General features: G+C 45.0%; 1 protein-coding gene across 6 annotated transcripts in view; it reads right to left on the bottom strand.

The window, feature by feature from the left end:
* The window catches only part of Vps8 (VPS8 CORVET complex subunit), a 221564-nt gene extending 214818 nt beyond the window's left edge, over positions 1-6746 (bottom strand). For 3 of the 6 annotated variants that reach the window (NM_001285893.1, NM_001285894.1, NM_001081366.1), the window contains exon 1: positions 6639-6746. The gene's annotated coding sequence lies outside the window, so the exon portion shown is untranslated. Of the gene's footprint in view, positions 1-6418; positions 6605-6638 lie in introns of those variants that run through there. The other 3 variants (XM_006521956.3, XM_006521955.4, XM_006521954.3) reach the window with 3 other exon arrangements.
* Between the last annotated feature and the right edge of the window lie 13658 nt (positions 6747-20404).

The following is a 20404-nucleotide window of genomic DNA, read 5'->3' as shown; positions in this document are numbered from 1 at the left end:
TCATAGCCACTATGCCTCAAGATCTCCATGCCAAGATCCAGGTCAGAAACTTGTGTCTCCCAGTCTCAAGATCTGGACCACAGGTGAGCCCTCCAATCCTGGATTGTAGTTCATTCCAGATAAAGTCAAGTTGACAATATACATTGCCATTACACCTTCTGACAAATGAGCCATTTGGTCATGAGCTGAATAAAACCCTAGCAAAATTATCAGACACCTCAAGACCTTAAACTGCTACAATGGGGATTGGAGAGATGGTTCAGTGGTTAAGAGCACCAACTGCTCTTCCGAAGGTCCTGAGTTCAAATCCCAGCAATCACATGGTGGCTCACAACCATCGGTAATGAGATCTGATGCCCTCTTCTGGTGCATCTGAAGACAGCTACAGTGTAGTTAGATATAATAAATAAATAAATCTTTTTTTTTAATTGTTACAATGGGGATTCTCACATTAACCTATTCTGCCATCATGCTGGGCCCCATCCCTCTCCAACACTACTCTCTATTTCTGTTAATGAAGCAAGCAGTTTCCTAGTCCTCATTTCCTTTGTCACTTCCTCTTGTTACACAGTGTGTATGTGTGTGCATGTGTGTGCATATGTGTAAGCAAATATTCTCACTGACGTCACTATGGCAGATAAAAAAGTTACCTTGCTAGGCCTACTGGACAAGCAGTTTAGTCTACTTAGTAAGCCCCAGGCCACTGCGACGATCTCATAAAAACAAAGAGCACGGGTAGCTCCTGAGGAAACATCTGAGGTCTTCCTGTGGCCTCCACATATGTACACATATCCATGAGCATTCATAAACACAAACATGCATGTAAGGCCCTGAGGGTCCCTGCCCCTAGTTGGTCTCAACTGGTAAATAAAGTTGCTGGTGGCCAATGGCTGAGCAAGGAGACAGAGGCAGGACTTTAGGATTCACAGGCAAGGGGACAGGAGAGAGAAAAGGAGTTAGAACCGCCATGGCAGGAAAGGAGAAAGCCAGGCCTGAGAAATGCAGGACAGAGAAACACTGCCAACATGAAAGAGTCGGGGATCATGGCCCAGGAGGGCTGCAGGCCTGGTTCCGGGATGGCTAGGATGGAGTATAAGTCTTAGTTAAGTAATAATTCAAGAATATGGGAGGGGAGAGTATGCTAGCCGCATGGAGGTTTGGAGCCACTGAGCTGATGAAAGCATATCAAAATATAAGGCTGTGTGTGTGTGTGTGTGTGTGTGTGTGTGTGTGTGTGTGTCATTTGGAAACCCAGAACATTGGGGGCAGGGAGGGAGCAAGGAACGTGCAGCACCACGGGGGGATGGGAGGGTGATCTGAGTAGAGATTAATAGCTTACATGTAAACCAAGGATAAAACGCTTAACTCTCCACAACTGATCAGATCGTGCACATGCCTCATGGAACACCATGCCAGCACAAAGGCTGTCAATAAACTAACTTACTCAAGGAGGAGTCTTACATGACCAGCGCTCTAACAGCTCATAAGAGGATGCCCCACCTACAACAGCACTTACAGACATTATCTGATGGAGAGCCACGTCTTAGGCTTTCCTAGAAAGAAATTAGATTACTCTAATAGCAAACTTGTTTCAGAAGCATGCTTGCCACGTGTGCTGCTAAACTAATAAAATTCCAGACTTAAAGGAGTCCAGAGTCTTGATAATTCTCAAGGTAATTTTCTCTTAAAGTTATTCCTAAAAATTAACAGCCAGGGACCATTTTTGAAGAGAGGGAAATGTATCATTTAAACACAATGACAAACAGCACTGTCACAGTGGTCCACTAAGGCTCTAGGCTGTGGCCTACACTGACTAGGTTCTGACTGTAGCTACCACCCACACCCATCCGAGTTCCAGGAGTCTACAGGGAGTCAATGCTTTCTTCTAAGAGTCCTCAGAGGATGCTCAGAGACCCCTTGCTTAAGGAATGTTTTCCTAAGCACTGTTTGGTATGTCCCTTCTTCTAATAGTTAACTTACCACAGTAAAAACTAAATTTACCATAGTGTATTAAATACCATGAAATCCTGGTAAGGAAACGATGCTGTTAGCCTTGCTTCTGCCCTTCTTGTTTGTTTTGTTTTGATTTGAGATAAGGTTTCTCTGTGTAGCCCTGGCTGTCCTAAAACTCACTACCCAGTACACCAGGCTGACCTTGAACTCAGAGCTCCACCTGACTCTGCCTTCTGGGTGCTGGGATTAAAGATGTGTGCCACCAGCACCCAGCAAGTCTGCCCATCTTAATCCAAGTATTTTTTTTTTCTTCTGCTTCTTGGTTTTGTAATCTTGTGAGGGAAAAGACCACATTCCTATTCGTTTTCTATTAACTTTCTCTAGAGAATGATCTCATTTTTAGCAGCCCACCAACAGCTATAAGATAACAGCTATAAGCACTGCTTTCTCCTCTATGCAATTCCATTGAGTTCTGCTCACACTTAGTCCTTCAGGAGTAGCTTCCCTCTTCAGATATGGTGGGGTACACGCCTGTAACCCCAGTCTGCAGAGACAGGATTGCTATGAGTTCCAGGCTGGCCGGCCTGATGAAAACGGCTTCCATTCTCCCTCTATGGTGCCCCTTCCCATTCCTTTCTTCTATATTTATCTAAGTTTGTTCATTCATTCGTTCGTTCCTTCCTTCCTTGTGTCCACTGTCCAACTGTAACTTGGGCATTACCTTCCTTCCTGGATCATCATCTAAATCTTGTAGGCTGTGTGCTCTTGCGCACGCTCTCTCGCTCTCGCTCTCACTTGCTCTTTTGCTCTCTTGTGTTCCCTTCATCTCTCCTGTCCTCCACTATCAAGCCCAGACTGGCCTCAATCTCATTAGGAGCCCAGGCTGGCCTTGAACTCATGATCCTCCAAGCCTAGGCTCCCAAAAGCTAGGATTATAGGCAGGCTTGGGATATCATGCTCAAGGCATGTTTTTCTCAACACTGTCTTGGTACTTTCCTTCTTTTGAGTCACCAGTTAACTTGCCAAATGAAAGTGTCTTTTTTTCTCTAATTATGCAAGAAAAGGGGAGCCATTCTTTTAGCTCTCTGGGTTTAATGACTTGAATAATACATAGACGATCAATAAATATTTGATGATTAACACAGAACTAGAAGACAGGAATAACACTTATCTGTGTAGCCTGTGACTGTTACATTACAAAGCTATCATCTGACTCAGAGTATACTGCACCACAATAAGACACATTTGACTGAGTTCCACTTCCACAGACTCAGATGGGCTCAGATGGACCCTTGCTGAAGACTACACTCTGAGGTTCTGAGTTCTGCTTTTAAAGCCATTCCCAGTACAATCTCTCTGGTCACATGAGATGTGAGTCCTCCGCTATTCCAGAGGCCGCAAATACCTGTCTGCCGCCATACTTTCCTGCCATAATAGTTATGGACTCTTATCCCTCTGGAACCATGAGCCCAAGTAAGCCCTTCCTGCTCTCAAGCTGCTTTTGGTCCTGGGGCTTTTTCAGAGCAACAGAAAATAACTAAGACACTGTCATATGCCAAAGAGCTTCTTCCCACCTGAATCCAAGAGATTTATTTATTTATTTTTTATTTTTTTGAGATTTTTATTTTTAATCTAAGAATGTTCTCTCAGCTTTTGTATAACATGACACAAACTACATGATCTCCTGAGGTTTTCTGGTTTTCCACATTTACTCAGCCTACTCATGAAAACAACAGGGATATATCATGTACCTCTTAGTCTAAAGGTACTCGATTATCTACAAAAGAGAAAGAAGAAAAAGTATGAGTCCCATCGCTGGGGTATCCCATTCCACCATGTTCCCTGTGAGTGCAGAACAGGAAATGGATACCTGCAGTCCTTTTGGCCAGTCCCAGTTCATGCGTGACCCATGTACAGGCAACTGACCTCACCTGTGCTAACAAACAGCACTCTGCTCCAACGTGGGTCAAAAGCCACCTGCACTGGGATTCTTTGTTTGTTTGTTTGTTTGTTTGAGATAAGGTTTCTCTGTATCTCTGGAACTCAAGGAATTCAGTCTGTAGACCAGGCTGGTCTCGAACTCACAGAAATCTGCCTCTGGCCTCTGGCCTCTGGCCTCAGCCTCTCATTCCCAAGTGCTGGGAATAAAGGCGAATGCCACCACCATCTGGCCTACACTGGGATTCTTAAGAGCACAAGTCCGTCTTCCTGGAATGCCTCAAAGGTACTTTTTGGGAAGCTTCCACCCATGTGACTTTAGTGGTGCCCCAGCCATGTGCCCATGAGCCTAGCCAAAAAAGTATGCATTGAACATCTGTCTCCAATCTGGCCTGAATCAAGGTCCTTCCCGGAACTTGTAAATACTGAATGAAGGCAAGAGTTTTCTCTCACCTCTAGGGTACGCCAGCTTGAAGGAGCTGCCAGGAACCTGTTTTTCACACTAAGTAATGGAACAGAATGAGATACAATCAGAGACAGAGATGGGACCAAGATGCCGGAGGTCCTTTGTAAGATGGAGAAAGGAACCCAGAATCATTTATTTATGTAATGATACCCAATCCCTTCCCAGGTGTGTAAACCAATAAATCTCTTTCGTTTTAAGTGCATTTGAACTGATTTCCTGACACTTGTTAACAGAAAAAGGCCTAACTTTAAAACATGTAATTATCACCAATGTTATCAGTGTAAGTCTAAGACAGAAATCCAAGAGAAACCTATGGTTGCTGACTTGATCAGAAGATGTACTTAGGATGGCCATCTATATACAGGAAGGTAGCCCAAATGGTAACTCATGAATGACCTCATGAATATACTGGGAATATGAAACCTATTAAACAAAAGTTTAACATATCTCATTTAAGTCCAAAAGGCCACACTGGCCGGTTGGCAATGGAATACGCCTTTAATCCTAGCACTCAGGAGGCAAAAACAAGTGGATCTCTGGGAATTCAAGGACAGCCTGGTGTACTGGACAACCAAGGCTACACAAAGAAACCTTGTCTCGAGGAGGGGAAAAAAGGCCTTACTGAATTGAGAAGACAGTTCAGTCAGCACACTGTCAGCCCTGCAAGCACAAAAGTATAGTGATTTGATGGCATCTGTCATTAAGTCCCCAGAACACACAAAAAAAGCCAGGCCAATTGCGGCCCACTTTTGTAATCCCAGCACTAGGGAGGTGGAGATAAGCAGACTCCTGGCCCTAGGGACAAAAAGAAGAGGACTTCACAAAGTTGTGCTCTTACTGCCACATGTGTGCCTCTCAAGGCTTAGTCAGTAAAGTGTTTGAGGCACAAATATGAGAACCTGAGTTTGATACCCCAAAGCCTACACTTACAAAGCTGAGCATGGTGGTAAGAGCCTGTAAACCTGGAAAGGAGGGAGAGATGGAGACATGGCCCCGAAGGCTTATTAGCTCATCTAGCTGAATCAGCAGGCTGTGCCTTGAGCAATAGGTCCTGTCTCAAAATAGAGGGGTGGGAGAGATGGCTCAGCGATTAAAAAGGTATACTGCTCTTATATAGGGCCAGAGTTTGGTTCCCAGCACCAACACGGGGTAGCTCACAACAGCTCGTAACTCCAGCTCTAGGGCCTTACTTCTCCTATCCCAATGGCTAAAATGTTTATGGACTAGTGGGGATAACACTAAGAGTCACTAAGAAACCCCCAAATTCTGGAAGACAGAATGCACTCAACGACTGCCAACAGTCCAATTACAAAAGAAACATATAAAGAAAAAAAAATCAGCACCTTATTCTGTTAGAGGTCTGTAAAGAATTTTCTCACATAACTCAGTCACTTCCCGCATACAAGGCTCAACAGTTCAAACAAAACTGCTCCATTTATCTTTATTGTGTATTCTACAGACCAGGTCAGCTAGTGCTAGAGGAGTCAATACTTTTCTGCTTAGATGTCAACGTGAGCAAACCCATGACTTAAACACATGTGGGTTCCCCCATCCTCAATCTATATTGGAAGCACTTCAAACACAGAAGTGTAACATAAACCCACACACAACGATGTGCAATTTTCTCCCAAACAGAGACACCTGGAACAGAGTTAGCGGCACTAGCCAACATCTGTGCTTACGTTACTTGGGCTTTTTGGGGGGGGTTAGGGGGTGGGGTGTCCAGTAGAGTGGGCAGTACAGTAACAAGCATTCTGGCAAATAGAGCCCCGCCTACTTATGAGAAGGCTCCAGCAGCTACTCCGGATAAGCCAGTACAATCCTTCCATTGAAACATGTCCACTTAGTACACCCAAACTCTGGATTGCCGCGTGCCTCTGTCCCCCGAGTGCCACACCTAGACAACAAGCCAAGGCACAGGGGTGCCCCCCACCTTGCGGCCCTCGGATTGGGGCACACCTGGCAGGAGGCGAGGAGGAAGCGGCAGCACGGGCTGCACGTCAGTCGGACCGGGTGAGAACCTCCACGCCGTGCGGCGGGCGTGGGAGGGACAGCACCCACCTCCCGGCCGCAGTCCGGGCGTGAGCGCGCCAGTCCGGTATCCCCGCAGGCGGCCGGACCCGGGTGGAAACTGCTAACCTAGTGCGAAGTCAGACTCCTGAGCCAGCCCGCGGTGGCCACAGGGTCTGCGGGAGCCACTGGGGCGCAGCTCCGTCTGCGCACCCCTGCCGCGCCGGCCCGCACCCGCCGCCCCGCCCCACCCGTTCGGAATACGTGTTACCTGAGCCGGCGTCTGCCTTGACGGGACCCCAGCACACGTGACCCCGCGGAGGCCAGCCCACGCACGCGCAGTCTCGGCAGCTGGCGGGCGCGCTTCCGCTCTCTTCCCCAGAGACGCCCTGCACTGGGCGGTGCGAGCCTCTGCGTCACGCCCTCCTTAAAGGGAGACTCTGTCCGGCCTCCAGGGACGCTCAAGGAGCCCTGGCATCTGAGCCGGAGGAGTCTAGCAAATAGAGGTCCTCAGATTAAAAGGAACGTCCCTTTCAATCAGCTCACCTGAACTTCCATAAACTCACCCCAAAACGAGGTGTCAAGGATCGTCCAGCCATCAGGCGCGCAGGAGCCTGAGGCAGAAGGAGCATATTGAGTTCAAACTAGTCTGGGATACCGACACAGACCTGTCTCAGATTCGACAAATAGATAAATGGATGGATGGATACACAGTGCAGGGTTAGGAGTGGATATGGAATTCGTTTCGTTGGATTTGGTAGTGTCCACTAATTCGTTTTCTTTTGAAAGGTGAACACAGAATTGCTGGGTTTTGGTGGGTAATTTTGGGGGGAAGGGGAAACATTGTTTTTGCAAATAAGGATGGATACTGAAAACTTCTTTTCCAAATTATCATTTTTAGTTGTCATTGTTCCATCAAAAAATAATAGAGTGGGTCACATTATTAAATAGAGAAGGCATCTTTTTTTTCCCTAATATGCTACTGGAAAAAGCTATTTCAGGATAGTTTGGCGTTTACAATTGCCACTATATGGTATCATTAACCCAAGGAGGCAGATAACATAGTTGTTGGACTTGTCTGTGAGGGAGAAATGAGGAGGGAGAGTGTGGGAAGATACCTCAGGAGGAGTTACATTGAGTATCAACCAGGCTCACTGTAGGTCTGTCCTGTAAGTACATTAGGACTGTCAGTAAAGGCCAGCTGATCACAGTGACATAAAGAAACTATAGGGCTGTCATTTTTAGGGTCACGGATGAAGGAAAATAATCAACACCTTAGCTAAAAAAAAGGGGGGGGAGCAGGGAGTGAGGAGACTTCTGTAGGCAGGAGCCAGAGAGACTGCCTAACTGAGGGAACAGTGGGATTAGTTACAAGCCAAGGTGAGTTTAGGGACAAGTTGCTAGCCTGATGTGGCTAGGGTACAGGCAGTGGCTTCCAAACATCTTTAATAATCACTCACAGAAACACATTTCAGCCATGACTCTGTGTGTGTGAGTGTGTGTGTATGAGACACACACACACAGAGAAAGAGAGAGAGAGAGAGAGAGAGAGAGAGAGAGAGAGAGAGAGAGAGAGAGAGACCCGTCTAAAGTAGGTTAGACAGAATGGTGACACCAGAACCCTGAGCCCTGAGTGACAGAGAATTGTTAAAGTTCTGGGAAGAACGGAATTCAGCTGACACATTGGGGAATGGGGCTATAGGACATGAAAAATGGGAAGATTGTTAATTGACATTTTCAAAATGTTTTACAGTCGTCACACACTTATTCTAGAGAACTTCAGAAAGCAAAGCCAAGTCTTGTGGGTGGATGTTGTAGAAGAGCAGATTTCAACTCGAGATACCTGAGAAATCCCTTCCCGTGACCGCCTCTCATATCCCTTGTTGACAACACGGAGCAGGCCACAGGCTTGCCTGAACAGTGCTACTTAACTAAAAATAGAAATAGTGTATGCTTGTTATAGAAAGCTTGGAAAACTCAGGAAATGTTTTAAAATAAAAACCCATACCCATAGCCCTCTTTTTGGCCTACTCAAATTAATTTTTTAATAGTTACATTGTATCATTCTTGGTTTGATTTGGAAGAGAGATAACAGTAAAACCTTTACTTTTTACTTAATGTATTTTCTAACTACTCCCACCAGTCCCTTTCCCAGATTCATGACTTCTTTTCTTTTTAGTTTTTCGAGACAGGGTTTCTCTGCATATCTCTGGCTGTCCTGGAACTCACTCTGTAGACCAGGCTGGCCTGGAACTCAGAAATCTGCCTGGCTCTGCCTCCCAAGTGCTAAGATTAAAGGCGTGCGCCACCACCCGGAATGACTTCTTAAAGATGTCGTAAATTTTATTTTATCCAGCAGAACAGTGGTGGCACAGGTCTTTAATCCATCCCGGCACTGGGGAGTCAGAGGCAGGTGGATCTCCATGAGTTCAAGGCCAGCCTGGTCTATCAAGTGAGTTCCAGGATAGCCAGGACTACAGAGAGAAACCCTGTGGCAAAAAAAAAAAAAAAAAAAAAAAAAAAATATTTTATCTATGTGGATGTTTACCTGCATCTATGTATGTCCACCATGTGCATGCCTGATGCCCTCAGAGGCCTGGAAGATGTTTGTGAACTACCATGTGGGTGCTGGGCTCAGAACCTGTGTCCCCTGCAAGTGCTTTTAACCGTGGAGCCATCTCTCCAGCCAGGGTTTTGTTTTTGTCTTGTATTGGTTTTGTTTTATTTTGAGACAGGGTCTCACTCTAACCCAGGCTGGCCTAGAACTGGGATTAAATGTAGGCCATTATGGCTGGAAAGTATTAATATTTAAGAAATCTGGAGCTTGCAAGACTGCTCCTAGTGACCTGAGCTTGAGCCCTGGCGCCCACATGGTAGAAAGAGTAGTCCTCTGACTCGCACATGTGCACTGAGCTGTGGCGTCCCGCACATATGCATCACATATACACAAATAACAAATGAAACTGTAAAAATCTGTATAAATAGTAGGAAATATGTTCTGTGGAGCTGGGGGGTTAGCATAGTGACACAATGCTTGACTGTGGTCCCCATCACTGAAAACCAAGGCCATACGTTTTATAAAGCAGTAGCTGCCATAAATATTGATTCTTCTGATGGATCTGTGCAAAGCAAATTGAAAACCGTCAAGAGAAGCTAGCTACTGTGGGTGCCGTTAAGAGCATTTGTGATTTATAAGAGGAGGTCAGAATACCAACTTGACCAGACATTTTGAAGTCAATGGGTGACATGGTCGCTTCAGAGATAAAATAATTACAGGTATTCTAGAGACAGCCTGAGAAGTGAAGTTTGAAGGTACAGCTTAATTGATTTCATCATAAAACCTCAACACATGAGGAACTGATTTCTGTGAATGGGGAAAACCCAGTTTCTTGAGGCAGAATCTACTTCTGGTGGGGATTCTGTGAACATAGTTGGATGAGAAAGAATCTGGAATATAAATGTAAGTGAAAAGTGGAGTGGAGAAAGAGGGCTCCAAATATGAAAGCATTTCTACAGTGGGTAAAATGTCATTGAAAAAGCACCCCATGCTAAGAGAACTCTCCCATTGATGAAGAGCCACTGACTTTAGGAAATTTCCACAGACACCCGAATGTTCAGCAACTACACCATGTTGTTTTTTGGGGTTTTTTTCTTTAAGATTTATTTATTATTATATCTAAGTACACTGTAGCTGTCCTCAGATGCACCAGAAGAGGGTGTCAGATCTTATTACGGATGGTTGTGAGCCACCATGTGGTTGCTGGGATTTGAACTCAGGACCTTCGGGAGAGCAGTTAGTGCTCTTAACTTCTGAGCCATCTCTCCAGCCCCACCCTGTTGTTTTTAAGACAAAATCCCAAATGCTCAATTTACCAAATGAAGACTCAAGAGCCAGACACTGTGGTGAGAGCCTGCTAGCTCAGAGAGGCAGAGAAAGCACCCAGCTGAACTTCCTACTTCACAGACATCCCAGAAGGAAAAATCTCCCTCCTTCTCTCCACACTGTCTTAAACACCCTTCAACCCAAAGGCCTCCTTCCTCTTTCCTGGGCCTTCTATGTTCGCTCTCTGTCAACTGGTTACTTGCTCTGCCTCTTGACCCTTGGTTGACTTTATTTAATCCTGTTTACAGAAAGCTCTTGGATTAAAGATATGTGCTTGGGTTGAGCCACACTACAACAAGAAATGGGTTTTTCCAGTTCACAATCTCGGAGTTCACGATGTGATCAAATATCCTGCAACAACACCCTGATGAATCAGCATTATTAACCTCGAGGCAAGACCCTCACCAGCAAAGATATTACCGTTCTCCATGATGGCTTGCTTTGTTGTTAGTACTTCTTAGCAATAAGGCATATCTAATTGATCTACGTACACTGTCTTTTTATGATGCCGTTGAATACTGACTATACTACAGAACAATGTAAATGTAACTTTTACACACACTTAGAAACCAGAAAGCTGTGACTCACTAGTTCAGTGCTTGCTTTACTGTGGTCTAGAACCAAAACCACAGTATCCCTACTGTGTGCCTGTACCATCATTTCTTTCATTGTTCCACTACTTGGACATTTGAGGGCTTCTATCTTTCACTACCCACATTTCCATGAATATCTTTATGCAAAAATCTTTTTGCCAGTAGCTTAAAATTATTACCTTAGGATAGAAAGCTATATTTGAAATGACGGATTCAGAGGTTTTGAAATCTCTTAAGCTGGCCAAATTGCTTTCCACGAAGGTCAAGCAAGATTTTATTCAGTAAGCGTTCAGGAGTGCCCATCACACATGCCCAACAGTCTCTATCTTTTTTTTTTTTTTTTAACAAAGTCTTTCCAGTGTGACAGATGAAATGGGCTCTCGTTTTAATTTGCATTGGATTAATAGTGAGGTTGAAAATGTTTGCAATTGTAGAAACCCTTTATAGTTTTCCTAGGAATGAAATTCCACTGCCTATGTTTGGACATGTGGATGGCAAAGAGAACTAAGAGACTGTTATAAAAGGACAATTTAGAAATAAAAAATATGGCCACACCAAGGAGCAGCCAGATTGTTGTTTGGTGTTTTGTTTGGTTTGGTTCATTGTGTTTTGGTTGAGACCGACGGGTTCTCTGTGTGTAACCCCGGCTATCCTGGAATTCACTATGTAAACCAGGCTGGGCTGGGCTTCACAAAGAACTGTTTTCCTCTGCCTCCTAGGTGCTGGGATTAAAGGCTTGCAGCTGGCCAGCATAGTCAGCTTGTGCTGTGGTGTGCCTGGTTAACAAAGGTTGGTGGGAGGATGACTCAGTAGCTTGTGATAAAGCACGCTCACACGCTGTTGCCCTGTTCTGCTTTGTCATGGTTTGAGGGTGACTTAGTCTCAGACTCCTTGTAGTAAACCAATATGGCAGGCTTGAATTCCTCTTCATTTGGTAGTTTTATTTGTATTTCATGAACAGATCTGTCTTAGTTCATAGATGTATAGGTCCATGAAACTGACCTCATTCCTCAGTTTGTGTTTGTATATATGTGCACATGTGTGTTTACCGAAGAGGCCATGAGCCAACTCAAGGTGCTTGTGAGACTCGTTCCCCCCATGAGAGATCTGAACAACACTCACGTTTGTTCTAGGAGACTTGTCTGATGAGTCTCTAAACATAGCAATGTTTAGAGCAATTTGGCGTTTAAAAAGAAAGGTGAATGTAGTGTCCACTTACATATTGAATTGTTCTATACATAATATTGATATGATTTTTTTTCTAGCCTTTGGAAATAGTACCAGAAAGAGCTATTTAGAATTCAGAGAATGCTTTGAGTTAAAACACATTATTCATCAAAGTCAGCCTAGGTCAGTGAGATAGGGAAGAGTGTCTGCAATTATGTAACTTGTCTCTTCAGAATAGAAGTTTTAAGCAAATAGTGACTAAGTAGAAATTCCGTCAAGTGGTGGGCAAAGCTCCACATGAGCCTTGGGAACCAGCCGGGTCTGGCCACCCTAAGGACAGCAATCAGCACAGGAAGGATGGAGAGCATGATCCAGACCCACTGTCTCCTATCTACAGTAGCTACTACAGTAGCTATCTACAGTCATTCACTTCATCGCTGAAGGCAGGGGGTGCCTGCACATCAGAAGCAGCGTGGGACGACAGCCTGGCTGGAGCACAGAGGGTCATGGAATTATGCTGCATGCTACTAAGATGGCAGCTATGTGTCAATCAATGTGCATTTGTCAAACCCATAAGACACCAAGAGTGAGCCCTGTTGTACGCTATTTACTTGGGTGATACTGATGTCAGTGCAAATCCAGCTATTATAACAAATGTGCCACCCTTGCAAGGGATGCTGACACAGGAAGGGTTGGGTATATGGGACAGAGACAAGAAACACGATCAGTTTCTAAACCCACCTCTCCATCTCACTGTGAACCTGAATCTGCTTTTTGTTTTTTGGGGGGTTTTTTTAATTCCATTTCAGGCTGGAGAGATGACTCAGCAATTAAGAGCACTGACTATTCTTCCAAATGTCCTGAGTTCAGTTCCCAGCAAACACATGGTGGCTCACAACCATCTGTAAAGGGATCTGATGCTCTCTTCTGGTGTGTCTGAAGAGGACAATGGTGTACTCATATATATAAAGCAAATAAATAAATCTTTAAGAAAAAAAGAAATATTTAAAAATTCTATTTCAATAAAAAATAATAAATTAAGACTGAGTACACAGGTTCTTAGTTGATTAGCATCCAAGTAGGCTCGACACAAGTAAAACTGATTGTAAGACAGCCAAGCTAATCCGTGCACCATTCTCATGTTCTCTCTGCCTGGCATAGTCTTGCTTCAAAGTCACCATATGGCTGAGTTGTCCACTACTCAGGGCTTTGTTCAGTGCAGTGGACAATGGCTTTGCAACTGTCTGGGAAGTAAATACCAGAAAAATGGGGACATTTACCCTCTTCCATCCAGGGACTCAGAATATTCCATCTGGTGCCAGTCTCAGGATACATGGCCTCAGAGTTCTTCAAGGGAGAAGAAAAGGAGAAGAAAGCCCGCCAGCTGTACGTGGTAAATGAGATGTGCTCGCTCTGCTTAGTCTGTTGGCCAACATCAACCACCTGGCCCTGCTTCAATGCAGAGGAGAACAGGAAACAGACCAGATAGAGCAGAGACTTGACTCTCGTTGATGGTGGCAACAGTGGGTTTCAGGACAACCTGGTGTGTGGTAAGAATCCCAGACATTTTTATGAAGCCAATGAACAACTCTACACTGGCAGTCCGTATTACTAGGAGGAGGGGGAACATCACTGGCCTAAGAGTGTGTCCTGAAGTAGGATTAAAATACGGAGGAATCTTCCTTAGAACATACCTACAACCGTATGACTTTCTAGGCCTGACCCAGCTCTGAGTGAAGACACAGAGATATTGATTATGCATGCACAAGGCTTTTGCTTATTTTTGTTCCCAACTAGCTCTTATAATCTAATTAACCCATTTATTCTAATCTAAACTCTGCCAGGAGGCTTGCTAGTTACCTCTCATTCAGTCCTAGCCTCCTTCCTCTGTGACCAGCAGGCGAATTCTCCTCCCCCGACTCTTTCCCAGGGTTCCCATCTCAGCTGGAAGTCCCGCCTATTCTCTTTGCCTTTGCAATAGGCCATCAGCTTTTTATTAAACCAATCAGGACGTAAGAGAGGGCATGTGTACAACATATGATAAAGCAATATAAACAACAATACCAACGTCTGGTTTGCACTCTACTCTCTGCCAGCACAGAAATCAGCATTTGAACAATGCAAAGACAGTCTTTACACAGTGCACAAACAGACCACCCCAACATATACCCAACAGTTTATTGAGTGCTTGCATGTACAAGACAGCATACTTGATGACATGAACACACATGAATGAGAAGTAGTCACTGATACCTAGCCAGGGACCCATAATAGAAATAACTATGGGAGCTCAAAAGGCCCAAATCTCCTGCATTTTAGTTAGAATGAGATTTTATATCTAAACATTGCTCGCATGCGGGGCATAAGGCGCTGGCTCAGGAACGGCTTCCCGTGGTCATAGGAAGGAGGTCTGTAGTCTACTGCCGTGTTCTCGGTATCAAGCTGACTTTGGGCTTTTCATTTTCCCATTGATGCTGGCACATCCCTTGCCCCTCTTCCACTCAGCGCAGAGTAGGGCAGCAGCCCCAGGCCACTTAGCTGAAACCAAGGTTACCCAAGCATTTCAAGAACTCCCCCATCTAATATTTTCAGAATGAGCACATCTCATCCTGCCTACACCCCTACAAGGAAAAAGGCAGACTTATTTGAACTCAGCCTGGTGTCTTGGGACTGCTGCCAGAACTTGGTGACAGAAAAAGGCTGAAAAGGGGACCTGGGGCTTGGCTCTGGGCTGACCAAGGGCAAGGATAATAGAGGGTTGGGAATTAAACAACCAAAGTCCCAGGGAAAAGGTGAACAACAACAATGTGAGTATCATCGGTAAACCAGACCTGCCTTACCATTCTGCATGGAGACTGCTTTGCTTGCAAAAAGGACATGTTACTTCTTACAGACACACACACACACAAAATATGAAAAATTCTAGTCAGCTGAGGAAAAACATTCAAAATGATAGCAATGTTCCCGTGTGTGGGTACCACAGTTCCCTAGCTCCTCTGGATAGGAATTGAGGCACAATTTAACTGGGTTCTCTGACTCAGGCTTTCTCCTAAGTCAACATTCGAGGAATCAGCCCAGCTGCTCAAGTTGGGAAGGATCTGCTTTCAAGAAACTGGATAGTTTCTAGCAAGATCCTGCTCGCTGCAGTCAGTTGGACTGAGGGCCTCTGATCCTCAGCTCACCCTGTGCCAAAGGTGCACTCAGATCCTTGTGGTCTGAGCATCTCCATAAAGCAGCTCACTGCATGGTAGCTTTGTACAGGCAAGCAGAAGGAACCAGCAAGAATGTGAGTGATACAAGCTGAAACCTTTCGAAAACTGGTCTCGGTTGGAAGTGATTCCCCTTTCTTTTTTTGGGGGGGTGGGGGGAGTTCGAGACAGGGTTTCTCTGTATAGCCCTGGCTGTCCTGGAACTCACTCTGTAGACCAGGCTGGCTTCGAACTCAGAAATCCGCCTGCCTCTGCCTCCCGAGTGCTGGGATTAAAGGCGTGCACCACCACGCCCGGCGTCCCCTTTCTTTTATGCTGCATTTGCTCCCTCAGCACACTCAAGGGGAGGAGATAACATGATGGATGTTTAGGAAGTAGTCGCTGCAGTTGCTTTAATTATTTTGTGTTTATTTATTTAGTATATATTTGTGTGAGTCTGTGTGGGTGCAGGTGCACACGTACTGTGAATCTCAGAGAGTTGGTCTCCTGTCTTCTCATGGGGTAGGGAGTGGAGGGTATAACTCAGGCTGTCAGTGCACAAACAAGCTCCCCTACCCACTGAGCCTTCTAGCCAGCCTTCTAGAAGCCATTTCAGATGCTGTTATCAAAGAAGGAGGTCTGCCTCCTCCTTTCTAAAACTTCCTAAAATTACACGTGCCAAGCCTGCTTGATTACTAGCCCACAGTTAGCTTCAAGGTAGGCTAGGAAATGTAGCAAGTATTCTAAATGCCAATAGCCCATCTAAAAGGGAAAGCTTGGGTCAAGGAGATGGCTCAGTCAGGAAAGTGCTTGTCTTTAAAGCAGACGGACCTAAATTCAATCCCAGAACCCAGTTTTTAAAATAGCTGCACACATGGTGATGTGTGCTTACAGTTCCAGCTTCAGGGTCCTTGGCTAGCCACTATCCTATTTGGTGAGTTCAAGGCTCAAGAGAGACCCTGACTCAAAAATAAGGTAGACATTGCTTCTGAGGAATGATATGCAGGCTTGTCCTGGCTTTCATACATGCACACACATGCATATGCACCCACATAAGCATGAACATTACACATATGCACACACACATGCAGAGAGAGGGGGAGGGAGAGAGATTTGATCATGGAGAACGACAGCCTTCTGGAGAGTAGGAAATTTCTGTGTGCTAGGAATTCCCCAGGCGCCAAGGAAAAGAAAACCGGTTGGAGGGAATCTAGTCTGGGTTCAAGTCCTACATCTGCCACACTCTGTGTTTCATAAATAACCTCGTTAGTATGTTCAGAGTAAATGAAATGACTTCTGAGATACATCTTGAATACGGTAGGGCCTCCCCTGGAGAAATATCTGCCAAGGGCCTAGGAATGGCTTGATGGATAAAACACTTGCCTGAGTTTGGATCTTTGGCACCCATGTGGAAGCTGGGTGGGAGTGTAATCCCTCAGGGGGCAGATTCCGGAGATCTTTAGGGCAAAGTGGCTAGCTAAACTCAGACCCTGCCTCAGACACCCGACAACAATCTTGGGCTTCCACATACACACACACCACACACAAACTCCTGTAAAAGAAAGAAGAAAGGAAGCATTTAGGGTCATTCCAAACATAGCTTCATACCTCAGAGGCTTTGAAGCCCGGCTGTGACAGCCAGTGAGCTTGCTGTGTCACTCCATGCCATTCACCTAACTGCTCTGAAAACTAACCACATGTTAGTTTGCTCTGCTTACTGAGACGGGTTGCTGAGAGGGATGGCGTGTGTGACCTGTTTAAGGATTTTCAGAAAAATGTATACACTAAGCAAACGTCACGGCCTTAATGACCACTAGGTGGCAGTGGGGAGCAAGAGCCTTGGGTTATGGCCCATGTCCACCAGATGGTGCTGGCATTCAGTAAGTAACACATGGCTCTTCGAGGAGACTTTACAAGGGGTCCTAGAAAGGCACTTGGAGATGACTGGTGCCACACCTCAACCAAAAAAGAGGAGAATGACACCAGCCAGGGTGGGGTGGGACGTCAGGAATCCACACAGCACTGCAGGCTGAGCCCTGGCTCCCCTGAAACCCAGGCTGTCGACTCTTACCCATACACTGTGAAGAAACTCACATTCTCTCTGGACTGACACTGGAGCCCAACTAAGTCTACCATCTTCTTCACAGAGTTACCAACTTTTAAGACTCTGAGAAATATCCACAAATAGCATCTGTCTCTCTAATGTATAGAATAATTGTTTTAAGCTTTACAGTCAAGGAGGACCTCAATTATATCAGTAATATAGGCTGCAAAGTCGGCTTAAATATTTTTCCTCATGGGATTGGTACAGAGAGTAAATGAGATTAGTTATGTGGTTGTAGTACATTAACACATGAAGCACTTATGAAGAACTACACACTCCTACGCAGTTTTATTTATTCTAAGTACTTTATTCATTTAATTCTCACCATTACCTCAGGTCATATTATATATACATATACACATACGTATGTATGTATATGATAACATATAAATATATATGTTATATATACAAATATTTACATACTATCATAGACATACTACTTACCCCACTTGTAGCTAGTAAGTGGAAGAGGCAGGATTTGAACTGTCTTCAGAGCTGAAATTTTTACAGCATAACCATGCTGATACCCAGCTGAGAGGCAATGCCCAGTAAGTGACAGACAGGGGTCCACAGAGCAAGCTGGGGACCTCAGCTTCTGGGACAGGGTTTGGAAAGAGAAAGTCAGCCACACTTCCCTATTCCTCCACAGCAGGGGAAGTAGCTCATTTGAGGGAATCTGCTAAGCACTCAGATTAACTAACAAGGACACAAGATTTAAAAAAAAGAAAACAGAAAGTAGCTGTACCAAAGCCACAAACAGACTGACAGACAGACAGAATGACTGACGGACTGACAGACAGACAGACTGGCAGACTGACTGACGGACTGACTGACAGACTGGCAGACTGACTGATGGACTGACAGACAGACTGACTGACTTTTAGACCAGAGATCAATGCTTGAGTTCATTGCTGCAGTTTGCTGGCTCTGGGTTGCTGGTAGGCTGTTTAAGATAGAAGAGTGTTGTGTTCCTCATCTGAAAGTGGAAGCCAATGAGCTACTTTGCAGAATTACGAGGGCTGGAGACCAATGTGATCAAAAGGCCTTTTCTATCCCTATTATGCTACAAATACACACACAGCATACATTACTTCACACTGAAACTGTCCTTCCATCTATGTGCAAATTGGCAAACACACAGACAAAAATGGCTACCATGGAATCACTATAGCATACAAAGCTCATCGTGGACAGAAACTTCAACTGCTGGTGGAAAGGGATCGAGATTCAAAGACATTATGGTAGTGTGCCTTCCCTTCAAGATGGCAGAGGCGATGGACATATGGACACTTAATGTGTGACTTTAGAGAGATGGAGTATACAGTGCACATGAGAAGGCAGAAATTTTTTTCTGTTGGTACAAAATGGCAAAACAGATGGATACAATGCTTTAAAATTAGCTCTGAAGGATGGAAATGAGTTGAGAAGAACATGCCAGAAACTATCAGAGTTCATTGCTGAGACCAGAAAGGGTGGGGCTCATTTGGAGAATAGCAAGCAATCCAGACTGGCAGTGTAAGCTAGGCTTAAGTGTGTGGAGGCAAGAAGTGAATCATGCCAGGCAGCAGTGGTGGACACGTAGAGACACAGGCAAGTGAATCCCTGAGTTCAAGGCCAGGGTGAGTTCCAGGACATCGAGAGCTACCCAGAGAAACTTTGCCATGGAAAAAAAGATGAAGAAGGAGAAGGAAGAATAGGAGGAGGGGAAGGGAGAAGAAGAGGAGGAGGAGGAAGAACGTGACTTGCAAGCCAAGCATGCTGGTGCACACCTTTAAACTTTTTTTGTTGTTGTTGGGTTTTTTTTTGTTTGGTTGGTTTTGGTTTTTTTCGAGACAGGGTTTCTCTGTGTAGCCCTGGCTGTCCTGGAACTCACTTTGTAGACCAGGCTGGCCTCGAACTCAGAAATCCGCCTGCCTCTGCCTCCCGAGTGCTGGGATTAAAGGTGTGAGCCACCACGCCCAGCACCTTTAAACTTTTAATCCTAACAGTTGGGAGGTAGAGGCAAGTGGATCTCTGTGAGTTCAAGGACAGCCTTAGTCTACATAGTGTTCAAGGACAGACAAAGGTATATACAAGAGATCCTGTATGACAACAAGGTAGTAAAATACAAACCCACAGGACTGTGACGATAAGAAGAAACAGAAGCTAATAGAAGTGTCAAACAATGTGGGGGAAAGGATAGTCGTTGGATGAATATTAACTGGCTAGGAAGGCGGGTTCAAAGATGCTTTCAAACAAGAGCTGATTTGTTATGAAAAGCAAAACCAAAAAAATAGTGACCACAAGTGTGGAAATGGACACCCTGATACCTCTGATGCCCATGGGATGTTTGGACTGAAAACCTTGCTATGAAATGAATGTCTGCCCTGCACTTCCAGCCTAGCTTGCCTCTCAGGCTTTCTCCATTCCACTCAGCAAAATAAATACAAGAGGTCTATAAAGTGAGACAGCAGACAGATATAATAAGGTACTGTACAGAAAACAGGCAGTCGGCGAAAGTGTCCATCCTTCCTGAGGGGAAGGGTCAGGGAAGCCCCTGCTGTATGATTGAACAGAAGAAAGACCTATTGTTACCACCATAGGTGGTGAGTCCCCACCAGTAAATACTGGCTTCCTACCTGATAGCCCTAAGCTATGGCCTACCTCTCACACAGCTCTGCACACCACTCACATAGATCTACACCCCACACACAGAGATCTACACACATACACACACCACTCACACAGATCTACACACACACACACACACACACACACCACTCACACACACATCACTCACAGATTTACACACACGTACATATACTAGTCACACAGTCACACAGTCCTACACATACATCACTCACTCATCTACACACACACACACACACACACAGCTTTTACTGAGCACTTTAGCTTCATTAAAAAGTATTTAAATGAACACTGAGAAAAGTCTAAAAACAAAGACCAAGGAGGAGAAAGAAAGAGTGGGAGGGAAGGAGGGAAAGGGAGAGAGGGAAGGAGGCAAGGAGGGAGGGAAGGAGGGAGGAAGAGAAGGAGAGGAAGGAGAGGAAGAGAAGGGAGGAGGAGAGAAAGGAAGCAGAAACAGTTCAGAAAAGCACAAAA

This window comes from Mus musculus, chromosome 16 (genome assembly GCF_000001635.26).
Source record: "Mus musculus strain C57BL/6J chromosome 16, GRCm38.p6 C57BL/6J".
NCBI lineage: Eukaryota > Metazoa > Chordata > Mammalia > Rodentia > Muridae > Mus > Mus musculus.
Note: the sequence above shows the minus strand (reverse complement) of the source record. Positions and strands in the feature narration are given on the sequence as shown.